This window comes from Drosophila hydei, unplaced genomic scaffold (assembly GCF_003285905.1).
Source record: "Drosophila hydei strain 15085-1641.00,03,60 unplaced genomic scaffold, DhydRS2 tig00000271-arrow-arrow-pilon, whole genome shotgun sequence".
Taxonomy (NCBI): domain Eukaryota; kingdom Metazoa; phylum Arthropoda; class Insecta; order Diptera; family Drosophilidae; genus Drosophila; species Drosophila hydei.
The window spans coordinates 795499-813639 of record NW_022045701.1 but is presented as its reverse complement, the minus strand read 5'-3'; positions in this window follow the sequence as shown (position 1 = coordinate 813639).

Genomic DNA, 18141 nt, shown 5'->3' with positions numbered 1-18141 from the left:
GCTCATGTAGCCAGATTTCAAACAGCCTTTTGACCTGACCACTGATGCCTCAATGGATGGCATCGGCGCGGTTCCATCCCATGGGGATAGACCGATCACCATGATTTCACGAGCTTTAAAACAAAGCGAGACACACTATGCCACTAACGAAAGAGAGCTATTGGCCATCGTATGGGCATTAGGCAAGTTACAAAACTATCTATATGGCACAAGGGAGATTAACATCTTCACTGATCACCAACCCCTTACCTTCTCTGTCTCGGACAGAAATACTAACGCTAAGATCAAAAGATGGAAATCTTTTATTGACGAACACAATGCGATAGTGCTCTACAAACCAGGGAAGGAAAATCTAGTTGCGGATGCCCTATCAAGGCAAAACGTGAATGCCTTAGAAAATGAACCCCAATCTAACGCTGCTACTGTTCATAGTGAACTTTCACTGACCTACACGGTCGAGACAACCGAAAAACCACTTAACTGCTTCAAAAACCAAATTGTTTTAGAAGAAGCACGGTTCGAATGGAAACAAGACCTTATACTTTTTGGTAAAAAGATCCGTCACATTATTCACTTTACAGATAAGAATAGTCTTTTCAAAACACTGAAACCACTCATTGTCGCAGACGCTGTAAATGCAATAAATTGTGATTTGCTGACTTTAGCCTGTGTTCAACACGACTTGGTACTAAATTACTAATTACTAAACTACAAAATTCGGGCACTGTAAGAACATGGTGGAAGACATTACTAACAAAAATGACCAGTCAGAAATAATCGCAGTCGAACACAACAGAGCCCACAGGGCAGCACAAGAAGATGTAAAACAAATTCTCCGTGAATATTACTTTCCGAATATGTCTAAAATGGAAAATGAGGCCGTCATAAGCTGCAAAGCATGCACCAGAACAAAGTATGACAGGCACCCACAAAAACAGGAAATGGGGGTGACCCCAATACCGTCATATACTGGCGAAATGCTACATATAGACATATACTCCACAGACAAGAAACTTTTCCTTACCTGTGTCGACAAATTTTCAAAATTTGCCGTGGTACAACCACTGTCGTCCCGCACAATAGTGGACATAAAAATACCCATTATCCAACTGATACATTTTTTCCCAGAAGTGAAAACAATATATTGTGACAACGAAGCTTCCTTTAATTCGGAAACTATCACATCACTTCGTGAAAATGGCTACAACATAGATGTTGTCAATGCACCCCCACTTCACAGCAGCTCGAATGGGCAAGTGGAACGTTTCCACAGCACTCTAGGTGACATTGCGAGGGCTTTTAGAATGGACAAGATGTCCTCCGACACGACAGAACTTATTATGAGGGCAACGGTAGCATACAACCGATCAAATCATTCAGTCACAAACCAAAAGCCTATAGAGGTTATACATGCAGCACCTAGCGAAATTAGGCAAGCCATCAAAGACCAAATCCTCACTCCTCTTCTATTTTACTGCTAATGGAATATCTTGATACAATCCTTGGGAGGAAATTAGTACAAATTGACGAGAATAATGCCGCTCCATTAAAACTACAAAAAATTTTATTCGCCACATCAAAGTAATCCGTCAACTTTATCAAAATTACTCTTAGAACTGGATCATATTCTGAAAACATATCGATAAACACATTGGAGTTGAGCGTCAACTCACAATTTTGTAGTTTCCTATCTCAAGAAGGGGCTTCAGATAAGGGACTATATTAACCTGATCTTATTGAATTCCGGCATGATAACACAATTGTACTCGAAGAGATCATAAAAGCCAAGTCGAGACTTACAATAGACAGGACTTACTGACAACTTTGCAGACACGTGAAAGCATTAAGCTCGGCTCTGCACCACGAAACTGGTTTGTATAGTGACATTTCACGATAAGTGACATCAGTTTAAGATGATCAGCGAAAAAAACTGCTATGATAGGCAACGTAACCTAAGTCCAGCGCGTTCGCCCAGTGCAAATAAGTTGGACTGAGTGAATGCTCTCACGTAAGACTCGGCTGCAAAAGTCGTAATTGCATGGGTGTCAATGTGTATGAATTAAAAGTTGCGTTTTAAATGTATTCGAATGCTCAGTTGGTGACTTCATCCCTGGACTTACCGCTGGGTGAGTTTCAAGCACTATCATTTTATGATCAGGTGTTAGGGCTTCGCTCCGTGGTATGGCAAGTTTAACAAGGCACCGGGTTGCGAGGTGGAATACCTCACGTTATTCGGGCATAGATGGCTAAATGGTAGATAAATATTTTCCCCTTTGTTAGAAGTACCTATAAGTTGTAAATCTTAATAGCTCTGACAAAACCATCGACTCAGCCCGCTTGGGTATTTGCCTACCTACCGAACGCTATCAAGAGTTGCCCATGAAGTCCTCCTTGGTGCTTCACCGTTTGAAAGGACACATTCCATTTGAAGAAAGTAATTGGCTACACGAGCGATGAAGTGATTGTGGTAACCTTCAATCGAACCAAGAGAACCTATCTTTGGACGAATTAAATGGATCGTTTAAATTAAAGAAATTTCTCAAAATGCGAAATCAATTGGTTTGTGAAAACTTCAGAGAACAAGAAAATTGACCTAGATGTCAATAAGGATTGGATGAGCTGCGAGTTAGTAGACACATATTTAACCGTACCCAGTCGAAAATAAGTTGTTATTGGCCTGGACTTGCTTCCCCTAATCATGGGAAAAGGAAAGAAAATCAACGAAGGACTGGGACAAAACACTAAACGTAGATGTATTGTCTCCGTCAATATAGATAATCAGCGCGTCAACAACAATGGGCCTGGATGACCTCTGGGAGTTTGAAAGTAACAACAGCGAATCAGAAGACACCAATGACTGTGAAAAGGTGTTCCGAAAAACAACCACAAGGATGAAAAAGACCGGCTAGTAGTCTCCATACCATTCCAGGGAAGATTCGAGTTAGGAAACTCTCAGAAACATGCAAAAGTACTACAAATGGATAACAAATTCAGGATGCATCCGAAAATGATCACGGAATAAATGGATATGGAAGCGGTGAAAACTATTGACCAAGTCAAATATTATAGACCACAACAAGCAGAGATCAGACCAAACAACCTAAATGATTTGACGCTAGTCAGCCCCAAAACTCAATACGACTTCTTTCGATGGCTACAATGGAAATATGTGATAACCTCTGGAATCGAGAATAAGAATGGACAGATTACAGTCGCCAAAGACGATCTGTAATATCCTACTAATGCTTGGACTTTAGTTAAAAGTTTGCTTAATAAGTGAGCTGCACATAGCTCTATTTTGGGAATTGTCTTCTTGTTATTAAATGGATTCACTTTGTTTTTGCAGTCAGCACAATAATTTTGAATCAAACTTTGGTATATAGCACTGCTGCATAAGCCATTTCTGATCTATGTAGTTCTGTTGCATCAGTGCTCGTTTTTGCAGACCAGTGCGGCATATTAATTTTGACTAACTCAGGAAATGCGCTTGCGTATTCTTGCCAATAATTAACCAGCCTAGGCTTCAGTTCCGTCCCACGTTAGCGGCAGTTTCCACGATTTTGGGATATCAACATAAAATGTGAAGACATCCTTTTGGGAGTCCCATTGCAGACCACGGGTTTTTATTGACTCGTCCTTAAGTACTTGGATCTTTTCCGTTGAGTCGTCATCTGGAATCCCAGCAATGATCCTGTCATTATTTGATACCCATTTTCTTAAATGCATTCCAGCGTTTTACATGATACCCCCGAGTTCTGTTTGCCTGTTAGTACAATCGCATATCGAGTCGCCACCCGTGATGAGATCGTCCATGTAGACATCCAAATTAATTGTTATCATTAGTCGCTTGTTAATTTGGCAGTATTCATTTTCCAATTCTTGTAGACAGCGGACAACTAAAATTGGCGCAGCTGATGTCCCATACGTTATTGTATCCAGTTTAAGTTCTTTGATTGCCAATATTGGGTCGTCTCACCAGAGTCTGATTTTTGGCATAACTAGTGCCTGCGTTGTGGTGACATGTTGTGTTGTTTCTATACATTTGTTCTTAGTTTAATTTTTGGCTCTGGGCGTTTGGGGGCGTTGGTGCATTGTACTGTGCCTATACTCACAGCTTGAATTGGTAACCCAAAAAAAATTATTTAAACAATTTATCACTTCACTTTTACTCTTAACACAAAACATAGCCTCGTATGTTATACTCGAAGGACCAATGTAAATACACTTGATTGTCGTGTTATGTAATAATCTTTATTCGTTAGATCTAGAGTTATTATATCCTGACTCATGCGTACTTCACCCATTAAAAGTAGTTTATCAAGTGCTGAGTGTGTAAGGCTCAGCGTTGGTATGTCTATTTTTAGATTCTAAACATGTAATTTTATGTATTCCTATTGCGCTTCTTGCTAGTCATTGAGTGCGTAGACGGCATGCTTAGATTTCTTGAATATGTTGTATGTTCATGCCTTAACATTGTTGGGGGTCCAGAAAATGTGACAGCTAGCAATTGCTGCCTCTGGTTTCTCCTTTTAATTATATACACAACTAATAAAACTATTGTAATTATTATTAGTCATAACGAAATGTGTTCATTTATAGTGTGAAAGACCAGATCCTCAATGCGTCCTGTTTGACGATATAAATATTTTATGTCTTGCTCTAATTTTTGTAGTTCCATTGAGTTATTTACCACAATGTGGTGAAGTGGCGTCAGAACCCAAGTGTTGTTGTGGTCGATAACTCTGAAGAACACTAAAAAGTACTTTGCATTTGTTGACGGTGTTATGATGCGGCGTTATGATGTTGATTGTAGCTATCCTGGCTGATCATCCAGTATATACAGTTCAATTATGCCTTTGTTTGGTGATAAGGTCATCTCCTCGTAGTTTCTGCATATAATATGGGCTGACTTCTTTTAAAATACTTTGAAGATCCACTGGGTTTTCCAGCTCCGCTTTTTAACACAGGTGTCTTCTTTGTACTTGATCATATTGCACGGCTGGATGTTGTTTGGTTTTAATGGTCATATTTCACAGCTCTCATCATCTGCACCTTTCCACGGCCAACTTTTCTCGTCTTCATGGCGCCTCATCTTCATGGCGACAATGACTTACTTCTGTTTCAGTCATTGAGTGATATGCATTGATCTTAGTGTTGAAGATTATTTTCTGAATCACCTTTCTTCCCTCCAGCATTAATAGCATAGGTACTGCTTCGAAGAGACTGACATGCTGATTGATGTATATTGGCAACCTTGAGTCTATGATTAATATGTTGTCCTTGAATATCGCTTGTGGCTTCATCCGTCGCAAGGGTTATTACTGCTGACTGAAGGTCTTCGGTGTCATCAGTCTAGTTATGCACTTGGACAATCAACATTAAGTTCTTTTTTATTGTATTTGCCATCTTATTATTTTCCATTGTGACTTTTTCAAAGTTTTTTTTTTACTTTTCCTCTGGTATCTCGTACCAGGTTTGACGTTGCATTTATTATTGATGTCTTGTTGCCGATATAACCAATTTCGCGTTTTTCGTTTTTGATAATTGTCTGCATATTTTCCGCTGTTCGGGTGATGATTTTATTTTTCCCCTTTATGGTTTCAATTTTCGGCTTTTCAGTGCCGTTTCCTGCTGTACAGTAGTCTTTGAATTCGCCCAATTTTTCGCAAATTTATCGGTCATACTTATGAGTTCATCCGCTTGAAATAAGACTTCGAAGTATGCTTGCATGTTGTAATAGAATAATAGCTGCCAGCGTGATGAGATGAATTCCACCTTTCCAAGATTGTCCACTAGAATCGCTGTGTATTGATCCATATTTTGTATTTTTAGCTTGCTTGTAACTGTAGCAGTTATTATTATTACTTTCTACCTTCAATATCATTAGTAAGCTGAAAATCGTCGCTTATCGTGTCGGCGATTTGGCCGATCGTATTTTTATCCGTTCTTATGGCGAGCTGGCTTTCTTACCTTTATATTGTGTATTGATCTCTTGAACTCTCCCCTAGTTGTTTTCATTATTACTACAAAAGCTTTATTATCTTGTCTCTTTGTATTGTTTGTTATCATGGACCATCTAGCGGGATGCGTGTTAGTTAACAAGTAACCCTCGTTACTGCCCTCGCATGCGTATTCCGTTGACGCGCCAGAGTCAGCGCAATGCCCTTACAAAGTCAGCACCGGTAACATGATGCTTGACGTTGCGCAGTTAGATTTGTTTAACAGTTATGCTGAGTCAAGGCGTCGATCAAATTCTTGTAGCTTAAGAATAACTGTAGTTTGTAGCTTTTGTCTCTTTTAGCTTTGATTTCGTTTTAGTTTTACTTTAAGTACAGTCTTGTTCAAGAGTTTAACGAATAAACACACATTGCTCCGGCACACTGCCGTTACTGAAATCATTTTGCTGATTTATATATTGCTGAGCCACAAGGCCTGTAATTTGGATATCTCAATTATATCCCATCATAATCTGCCTATCAATTTGATCTACATTGTGCCCCGAACGACGGCTTCCCCTAACGCGGACCCTGGACGGACGGAACATAATAATTGGCGCCCAACAAAACAGTCTACGAACCCACATTATGTCTCAGTTAATGTAAGTTCATAAAGTTTTAATTTCAAGTCAAACCACACATTAAGTGACACGAGTAGACAAAAAAAAAAACAAGCAAACACAAGTTTATCATGTTCTTTGCCAAGTTAGCCATTAAATAAAAAATAAAGCTTGTAAAAACACAGCAGTGATTGATTTGTTTCAGTGCAGTTCCGTAAATCAATGAGCCGCTTTGATTCAAATAGGCAAATAAAAACAGAAATCCCTAGTGACGAAGAGTGGGATACAGACCCCGAAGTTAATCAGACACAAAACTTAAGCAACCTAATAATGAATACGGAACAGGTTCAAGCCCTAATAAATAGCGCCTTACAGTGTCAAGAGGCTAGACATCGACTGGAATTAAATCAGTTACAACAACAATTAAATAGCTTGCGAATAGAAGTGCCTCATTTAGAAACATACCAAAGGATATCGGTAGACCCAAACGTTAGGTGTGACCTACCACTTGACATAATAAAATCGGTACATGATTTTAACGGCATACCACATGAACACGTAGCATGGAGGCAATCGGCCACCGATGCCTACGAATTATTCAGACCCTACGAGGGCAGTGCTAACTATTACCAAGCGGTAACAATTATCCGGAATAAAATCCGAGGACCAGCAAGAGCACTGTTAGTTTCGCACAACACTGTGCTAAATTTTAAGGCTATAATAGCTAGGCTAGATTGCACCTATGCAGACAAATCTTCGCTACGCCACTTACGAAAAGGATTAGAATTGGTCAGACAAGGTGACCTAAGCCTCATGAGCTACTATGACGAAGTTGAACGAAAGTTATCTTTGGTCACGAACAAAATCGTCATGTGTCATGAGCCCCAACAAGCCATACTGCTTAATGATGAGGTTAGATCGGATGCTCTACATTCATCTCGGGTCTAAGAAAGAACCTAAGAGCAGCCGTGTTTCCAGCACAGCCAAAAACTTACCGTCTGCATTAGCATTAGCCAGGGAGGCCGAAGCTAATATCGAACGTAGTGCCTTTACTGCTTCATACGCTAGAGCGCTAGAAGAAAGAGCTCAGGCGAGCGAGGGCAACAAATACCGCTCACACAATAAGCAAGGCAAAAATAATAGGGACAACAAGGATCAAGAAAGAAACCCTCACTTTGTAAAAAAACAGCAGAACCATCAGGAGAGCAAGAAAGGTAGCGAGGTAGATCCACCCGTGCCAATGGAAGTCGACAACTCTTCCAAGTTTAGACAACGCACGGAGTTCGGAAATAATCAGAACTTACGTTCACACCCCCAGAAAAGGGCAAACACGTCAGAGCATTTTACAGGCGCCAGACGACAACGTGTTAACAATATAGCTCAAAACAACTCTGCCGACGAAGATCAGAAATACAAGGAGGCAGCAGAAAATGCTGTAGCTTGTATTGACGACGAAACCGAGTCCATTGATTTCAATGATTCGTTGAATTTTTTAGGGAACGCTCCCGGCTGCCGTTCATTAAACGACAGTTGGCTGGGAGAACCTTAAACATTTTGATAGATACCGGGGCGGCTAAGAACTATATCAGGCCCGTAAAGGAGCTAAAAGTGGTTACACCAGCCGACAAGCCCTTCACTGTGAGCTCGATCCACGGCTCCAGTAAAGTTAAAAATAAATGTCTGCTCAAGATTTTTGAGCAGACATCCCCCTTTTTCCTGTTAGACACACTCACCTTGTTCGACGCCATTATAGGCTTCGACCTGCTAACGCAGGCGGGAGTCACGTTGGACCTTCAGGATAACACCTTGAAATACCTAGACAAACAAGAAAAGTTAGGATTCTACGAGGGTTCTAATGTCAATTTCACCAATGTGAACGACATAGTTGTACCAAAATCGGTAAAAAAGGAATTCAGAGACATGATCATAAAGAGGAAAAAAGCGTTCTCGACCTCTAACGAGGCGTTACCTTTCAATACCTCTGTTGTTGCCACAGTTAGAACTAGAGACAGCGAACCAATATACTCCAAGTAGTACCCCCTGCCAATGGGCGTATCTGACTTTGTAAACAAAGAAATTGAATGTTTACTCAAAGATGGACAGCAACGGCGACAACGACCTTATGATCGACTTTAGAAAGCTAAACGAGCGAACTATTGCCGACCGGTACCCAATGCCTAGCATCCCTATGATTCTAGCGAACCTGGGAAAGGCAAAATTTTGTACAACCCTGGACTTAAAGTCGGGTTACCATCAAATTCTCCTCGCGGAACAAGACCGTGAAAAACATAATTTTCAATTAATGGCGGCAAATATGAGTTTTGTCGGTTGCCCTTTGGCCTCAAGAATGCGTCAAGCATTTTTCAAAGGGCTATAGACGACGTTCTAAGGGAACAAATAGGGAAAACTTGCTACGTATACGTAGACGATGTGATAGTTTTCTCAGAAAACGAAATCGACCATGTAAAGCATGTTGACACAGTGCTAAAGAACCTGTGTGATGCCAACATGAGAGTGTCACAAGAGAAAACTCAGTTTTTTAAAGAGAGCATTGAGTTCTTAGGCTTTTTAGTGACCAAACACGGCATAAAAACTGACCCCGAAAAATTAAAAAAACCATCCAAGAGTATATTGAACCAAAGAGCCTCTACAGCCTTAGGTCTTTCCTCGGCCTGGCCAGCTACTATAGGGTCTTCATAAAAGATTTTGCATCCTTAGCAGCTCCCCTAACAAATATACTCAAGGGTGAAAATGGCAAAGTTAGTAAACACATGTCCAGGAAAGTTGGGGTAAACTTCGATGAAACCCAACGTAACGCCTTTCAAAAATTACGCAACATTCTGGCATCAGAAGATGTCTGCCTCGTGTTTCCAGATTTCGGTCAATCATTCGACCTAACCACGGATGCATCAATGAGTGGCATTGGAGCTGTCCTTTCGCAAGGGGGCAGACCAATAACCATGATTTCAAGAATTCTCAAAACTAGCGAAACGCACTACGCGACCAACGAGAGAGAACTGTTAGCCATCGTATGGGCGCTAGGTAAACTGCATAACTACCTATATGGTGCCCAAGATATAAAAATTTTCACGGACCATCAGCCTTTGACATTCACAGTTTCCGAGAAAAATACTAACGCCAAGATCAAAAGGTGGAAAGCCTTTATAGACGAACACAACGCGACGGTACTTTACAAACCAGGGAAAGAGAACTTTGTAGCTGACGCCCTTTCTAGGCAAAACATAATTGCCTTACAAAATGAACTTCAATCGGACGCTGCAACGATTCACAGCGAACTCTCTCTGACCTACACGATCGAAACGACCGACAAACCAATAAATTGTTTTGAAAACCAGATTATCTTAGAAGAAGCGTGTTTTCCATTACAACGCAAAAAGATACTTTCTGGTCAAAAGATTCGCCACGTGGTCAGCTTCACTGACAAAAATTCATTAATTGAAACAATAAAACCTCTCATTGTTACAGACGCAGTAAATGCCTTTCACTGCGACTTTCCGACACTAGCCAGCTTCCAGCATATTCTAGTTTCAAGCTTCCCTGCAACCAAGTTTTGGCACTGCAAGAACTATGTGCTCGACATTTCTGATAGAAATGAACAGATAGAAATAATATTGACAGAACATAACCGAGCGCATAGAGTAGCACAGGAAAACAATAAACAAGTCCTTCGTGACTATTATTTTCCCAAAATGTCCAACCTAGCCAAGGAAGTCGTTGCAAATTGCAAAGTTTGCACAAAATCCAAATACGATAGACACCCGCAAAAACAGGAATTGGGTGCCACTCCAATCCCTTCATACGCAGGCGAAATATTGCACTTTGACATTTTTGCCACCGACAAAAAACTATTTCTAACTTGCATTGACAAGTTTTCAAAGTTTGCCGTCGTACAACCACTACCGTCTCGAGCAGCAATAGATGTAAAAACACCCATTATTCAGCTAATAAACATTTTCCCTGAAATCAAAACACTCTACTGTGACAATGAAGCGGCATTCAACTCAGAAATTATCACATCATTCCTGAAGAAGAGCTGCAATATAGACATTATAAATGGCGGACATAGCCAGAAGCCTGAGGTTAGATGGAAAAGCCAGCGAAACTACTGAGCTGATATTGAGAGCTACGGTAGAATATAATAAGTCAATCCATTCGGTTACAAACCAAAAGCCGATTGACATCATACATGCCACTTCAACAGAAGTTAGACTATCTGTCAAGAAAAAAATTCAAAAGGCACAACAAGCCGTACTCAACAGATGCATCCCAGACAGACAGAACAGAGTGTTTGAGGTAGGCGAAACGGTGTTTCTAAATTACATTCCCATACTAGACGGGAACGTACTTATTTGGGAACAACAAAGTTTTATTAGACCTTCTGGCAACCTGACAGAAGTGACCAAGAGAGTAGATGAAACCGTAAAATTGTCCGATTTATTTCCGCAGTCGCATATAACACTTCTAAGTGTTGATATAGATAATACTAGAAGCTTGTTGTCCGCGGTAAAAATACATCATAGAATGGCTAGGAGTTTAGACTTCCTAGGCACAGCATTAAAAGTAGTTGCAGGAACGCCAGACGCATAGGATTTCAGCAGGGTCAGATTATCCGAATCAAAGCTGATTGACTCGAAAAACAGGCAAATAGTTATAAATTCCGAAACACAAAAACAAATCAATCAATTAACTTTACCGTGAACGAAATTATAAAGGCTAGAAAAGCCGACTTCGTAGACTCGCCACATTTGTATGAGGCACTCTTGGCAAGGAATAGAATGATTACCACAGAAATACAAAATTTAAATCTCACGATCACTCTCGCTAAATCAGGCATTGTAAATCCCACAATTTTTAATCACAATGACTTGAAATCATTACTTAATGAACACCCCCCAGAAGTCCCCATAGTCCCCCCCCATAGTCCCCTGGCGACCTCGGATTGTACTACAACCAATTTTGGCGCGGTCTGTAAGAGAGCAAAGGGCGAAGCGTGCGCTCGAGCCCTACATGCCGGAAGAACAGCGAACTGCCGGTCTCAACCCAGCAACCTGAGACCCATCAACGAAGTAGACGACGGCGTAATAAACATCAATGGCACGTATCTCATCACCTTTGAGCGCTCCGTTATAATCAACGGGACGAGAATCATTGACCAACATGAGACGTTAAAAAAGAGTCCAGCCGCAGCAGGGTCTCCGCTTCTCAACATCATAAGCCATGACCCAGTGCTAAGCTTACCGCAACTCCATCGGATGAACGACCACAACTTACAAGTCATCAGTGAGTTTAAAGAGGAACTGGAGTCATCCGGATCCCAAGCTAACTGGCTCATCAGCAGTATAATCTTGGGCGTCGCCCTCAGCTGCATCCTCGTGAGCTATCACCTCTACCAACGCAGACAAGCATCAAAAATACTTCAGGAAACCATCAATAAGTACAATGTAACCGAGGCCGGTCACGAACTTAGTGGGGTGGTAGTTAACAAGTAACCCTCGTTACTGCCCTCGCATGCGTATTCCGCTGACGCGCCAGAGTCAGCGCAATGCCCTTACAAAGTCAGCACTGGTAACATGATGCTTGACGTTGCGCAGTTAGATTTGTTTAACAGTTATGCTGAGTCGGCGCGTCGATCGAATTCTTGTAGCTTAAGTAGTAGTTTGTAGCTTTTGTCTCTTTTAGCTTTGATTTCGTTTTAGTTTTACTTTAAGTACAGTCTTGTTCAAGAGTTTAACGAATAAACACACATTGCTCCGGCACACTGCCGTTACTGAAATCATTTTGCTGATTTATATATTGCTGAGCCACAAGGCCTGTAATTTGGATATCTCAATTATATCCCATCATAATCTGCCTATCAATTTGATCTACATTGTGCCCCGAACGACGGCTTCCCCTAACGCGGACCCTGGACGGACGGAGCATAATAATTTGTTTTCTTGTTCCAATAGAACGAGTTGGCCTTCCATTAGATTTGCATTTTCCTGCCGCTATTTGATTTGCTGTTACAGTGATGAAAAGTAGTTCTCCTTTCATTTCCTTAAGAAATCTCCTCTGATACGTTGCATGTATATCCATCTATCTAACATCCCCATTTTTCCTCCCACAATAAAATGACCAGGTGTCAAAATATCGTCTCGATCCGTGACACTATTTAAGGTGACAAGTTGGCGTGAGTTCAGCACAGATTCAATTAAGCTAAGCAATGTTGTGAATTCCTCGAATGTGAAGATGCTATAGCCGATGGCTCGCTTTAGTTGGTGTTTCACCGATTTAACTCCAGCTTTCCAAATTCCTCCCATATGATGGCTTGCCGGCGGAATGAAGTTCCACTTGATACCGGCTCTCTGCAATACTGGTGCAAGGCTGTTATTGGTTTCTATAGCAGCGACAAGATCGTTATCTAATATTCTAGCAGCACCTACGAAATTTATACCGTTATCTGAATACAAATGTTAAGTTTTGTCGCGTGTGGCAAAGAATCAAGCCATACGCTGAAAACGCCAAAAACTTATCTGAAAATAAGTCACTGACGACATCCAGATGTATTGTTTTTGTTGCTATCCATACAAATAGGCATATGTACCTCTTATATGTCTTTTGGCCCCTTTCTTTGGAACAATGAATTTGAAAGGGTTCAGCGTAGTCAATGCCAGATTTCTAGAATGTTTAATAGCCAGTTACTCTGTACACTGGTAAATTTCCGATCAGCTGACTGGCCAATTCCTGTTTATACCTAATTCAGGCAACACATTCACGTAAGTATTTTTTCAATGTGTTTTGTAGCCCAAAGATCGAAAACTTTCTTTGAATAAAGTTCGTCATCAATTTTGTCCGCTGTTTAGGGTTTCTTTGTGAGTGTTGTTTATTACCAGCCAAACAAACTGTGATTTTCCCACTATGATGGGGTGTTTCACGTTGTATGGCAACATGGCATTTTGAAGGCGGCCACGTTTCTCCACAAAGAAAGGCGTTGAGTGCCTGCAATTTACTCTTTTCAGGCTTTCCAGCCTTAAGTAATCGAATTTCATGTTCAAAATCAAGCTGTTGTAATCTTACAACGACTGTTTTGGCCTTCCTAAATTCGTCGACAGTAAGGTATATTGCTAAGGTAAGGTATCTTGCTGCGCTCAAGAACCGCTACAATAGCCCAAAAATACTTGAATTCCGCAGTCTAGAATTCTTAACAACAAAGTTGGCGCGCATTTCTCTCTGTGGTCAAGAACCGCTGCAATAGCGCGAAACTACCGAAATTCAGCAGCTTTTACTTCCTAACAACAAATTTGGAGCTCAATTCTCTCTTCCATCAAGAGTAAGAATAAAGCAGGCAAAAATCTGGGATCAACCTGATCACACGTAAAAATAAAACTCGGGATCTTTTATTTTAACTGGCGTCCGAACAAGGACCAATCGCGAATACGATAGTGCAAAAAGTCATCTGAGCATGCGAATCGACCAGGATTAACTACAACAGAACAAAATATTTCCAAATGCGTGTAATCATTAATTGACTCGAAAAGGTGAAAACCAGATCGCAACCACAGATTGCGCAACGTGGGCTCACGCTTTGTATGATCCGTTCGCAGAGCATATCTTGGAATATCGTATGAACAGCCGAACCGCGAGTAGGGGACATCAAAAGGGATTAATTCGACATCATCGGAGATGGAGCACGCACCAACAATAGTTTTGTAAGAGAAAGAAAATTAGTGATTAAATTAAGGTAGATTAAAATAAAGTATATAAGTGAAATAATTTATACAAAATTAAGAAAAAAAAACAGCGAATCAAATCAAAAACTAGTTACATATATAAGTTAAGAAAATTAATAAAGAAAATTAGTGATTAACTTAAGGTAAATTAAAAACAATTATTTAAGTGAAATAATTAACACAAAATGAAGAAAAAACAGCGAATCTAATCAAAAACTAGTTACAAATATAAGTTAAGAAAATTAATAAAGAAAATATATAGAAATAATATTCAAATTTTAAATTCTAAGAAGCAACAAGGAAAATAGTAATAGGAATATCATAAGAAACAAAATCAAATATAAGCTTAGTGTACCGAACTTGTAGCTGCGCAGTGTAACCTAACACACAAAAAAATAAGAAACGGTAGAACACAAACGCGCTCCAAAAATTCGCCGACCAGCTTTTACCCTCGATTTAAATATTCCACTTGCAAAATTTAATACTTAAGCAAAGCAAACTAAAGATAAATCGTATCATTTTTAATATTATTAATATTCTCACAATTTCATATTAAATATAAAATTCATTTTGCCTTTAAAATTTTACACTACAAAATTTTATTTACATATTTCGAGCAATTGTTCAATATTACATTCTATCCATAAACACATTCACTTATACTAACAAAAAAATTAACCATAGCCAACTCGAATAATCTATTACGACCCGCAGTATTTAATACAATTGACACGGACGAATTACCAACTTCAGCACCAACCAACGCCAATATCGATGAATATAACCAGAGACAGCAGTAACGAACAGCAAGTAGACAGACGATGCATCAAAACAATAGGAGTGGTGAAACAAATTCCATCGAAAAATATATAGACCGAATAATCAATAATCAAGTAACGAACAGCAAGTAGACAGACGATGCATCAAAACAATAGGAGTGGTGAAACAAATTCCATCGAAAAATATATAGACCGAATAATCAATGATAGATTGGCAACAATACTAAACAACAAGATTGATAACAGCAATGCTAGCGATTTTGCTGAGGCAGACGCCTATAGCATAGATCCCGACTCTAGAGGCAACACTACTTACTTAGATCGCGTGCTGGACATAGTAAAAGGAATGAGAGAATTTTCTTCAGATCCAGCTGAGTTAAGCTCTTGGAAAAAGGGCGCAGATATGATTCTAGAGGCGTACTCTAGTATTACAAGGTCACCTTAATACTTTGGTATTCTACAAACTATCCGTAGAAAAATAACTCATCATGCAGACCAAGCACTAGACTCTTACAATATGCCCCTAAACTGGAAGGCAATTGCTCGATGCCTTACTCTACACTTTACGGACAAAGACGACATAAGTTCGCTGGAGTACCAACTAACAACTACGATGCAAAACGGACAACAGACAGGTGAGTAATTTTTCCCGAATTTCTACAAACACCTATCTTTAATACCCACCAATGTTAGTTGTATGAAATCCTATAGGGATAGGACATTAGATGCGTTTATAAGAGGCCTACGTGGTGATTTACCAACGGACTTTCCGCAAGCTGTGCATTTGTGTCTAAAATTAGAAAACCAAACCATAAGGACAACCCACGCAAACAATTGACAGCAAAACTTGAAATTCAGAAACATAGACCAGAACCCAATTCCGGCACCTCGTCAGTTCATACCGACTCCATCAAACAACCCAACTTACATACTTCCAACATATTTACCACCTCAGAATCCACGTCCAATTCCGCCTCGTAGACTAGTATCACAACCCAGAACATTCTATATCTATAACCAGGTACAGCCCGGTCAATTTCAAAGACCACCAAACCAACTTGGTCCCAAACAACAATATTGGCAACAATTCACCCAGACCCAACCAATAGCCCCAGCCCGTGCGACTACTGTCAAGCCAGCAGAACTAATGGACGTCGACCGTAGTATTCAAACAAAGATGGTCAACTATAGGAACAGACCTCAGTTTGAGATCGTTAAGATGCCAACATTCCCCATAAACCAAGACGGGAAAAGACAAAGACTCTTTAACACCGCTGCAATAGCGCGAAACTACCGAAATTCAGCAGCTTGCAATTTCTAACTACAAATTTGGCGCTCAATTCTCTTTTCGATCAAGAATCGCTGAAATAGTGCGAAACTACCGCAATTCATCAGCTTGCAATTCCTAACATCAAAGTTGGCGCGAGTTATCGTCCCGAGCGTATGGGCGATGCTCTCGTGGCCGAGGTTATGTGTTACAATCGTTGGTGTAAATAAAACGCTTTAATTTTAATTGTTTTCGTGGTTTTATGTTTAATTTTTTGTTGTTCAATTGATGTGCTCGCTTCAATGTCCAGCATGAGAGTGATTCGTTCTCTGGCAGTCGTATGTTTTTGCTTCTTTTCGCGCCGAACTTCACTCGGCGCCAGACGCTGAAACGGGACTTTTTCCAAGCTACAGCGCTAGATAGGTTGATGCAAAATTTGTCTCTTCTTGAGAAAATGTACGAAAACGCATCAACTCAATGTAGCTGCGCACGTAGATTGTATATGTGTAATTGACTGTATTGGGATTGCCCCGTTCCTAATTCATATTTTCACCGGTTTCTTTTAATCTTTTTACGATTCACTAACTTGTATTGTTTTTGATTGACTTCCTCTAGTACTGCTGTTTTTTGGTTCGTACAATGGTGTAGGTGTGGGGAGTCTTTTCATTGTTTTTAAATTCGTTAATGTTTGTGTCATAGTTGGTCTGGTTAACAACGTGTTCCCATGCTCTTAATCCGGCGATATCTTTGAAGTCTCCGAATTTATGAACAAGATTGATTGTTTACTGTCCAATAGCTAGGAGTCTAAGAGCTATCAATGTAGTGTTGTGCATCTGTGAATCAGTTTGTAGTGTTAGTTGGTCGTTTAATGGTTTTGCGAATTTTTGATTTATGTATTTTTTGGTTTTTGGCTGTTATAAGAGTCGGACCGCTATCTTCTTTAACTTTGTGTTTTGTAAATCTAGCTGACAATGTCGTTTTCTTCTAAAGTGGGTGGGTTAGGTATATTGTCGTTGGTTTTTTCCACACGTTTGATTTTAGCTTGATGCATTTTCTTTTGTATTTCAGGATAGATTTTGGCGCGGAATTCGTTGAGATTAGTTAAGTCATCATGTTCGTTATTTATCTTAATTGTTTGATTAAATATGTGGGTTCGTCCTGTAAATAGTTCAAAGGGTGTGTGATTTGTACTAGAGTGTACGACGTTATTGTATGTGATTAGGCATTCTGTCAAGATTTCATCATGTTCAATTTTTGATTTTGTCTGTTTAAATTTGTCTTCGATGAGTCTATAGATTTCTGTCAGAGTTGAGTGGACTCTTTCGATGGGCGAGTTGTTTGAGGACTGTTGAAAGGAGGTCGTATGTAGGGTGACATTGTATTTTCCGCAAAAATCACTGAATAGTTTCCCTGAAAATCCTGTGCCTTAGTCGTAGACAAGTTTTTGTGGTATGCCGAAAAGGCTGAAAAAGGTTTTCAGGTTCTTAACAATGTTGACTGATTTCTATTTAGGAGGGGGTAGGCTTGTGTGAATTTAGAAAATTTATCTATTATAGTTAGATTACAATTGTTATTTATTGTGTAGACGTCAAGGTGAACTATCTTTAAAGGCCTGTTATGTGTTTCGATTAGTAGTTGTGGAACTCGTTGAGGTTATCTGTCGTACTTTACACTTAAACAAGTGTCGCAGTTTTTTATGAGGTTTGATATTTTTGCTTTCATTTGTGGGATTTGTACTGTCGTTTGAGGTGTGCATACGTCTCGTCGATGCCCCTATGATTGTTGTCAATGTGATATTTGTCAATAGTT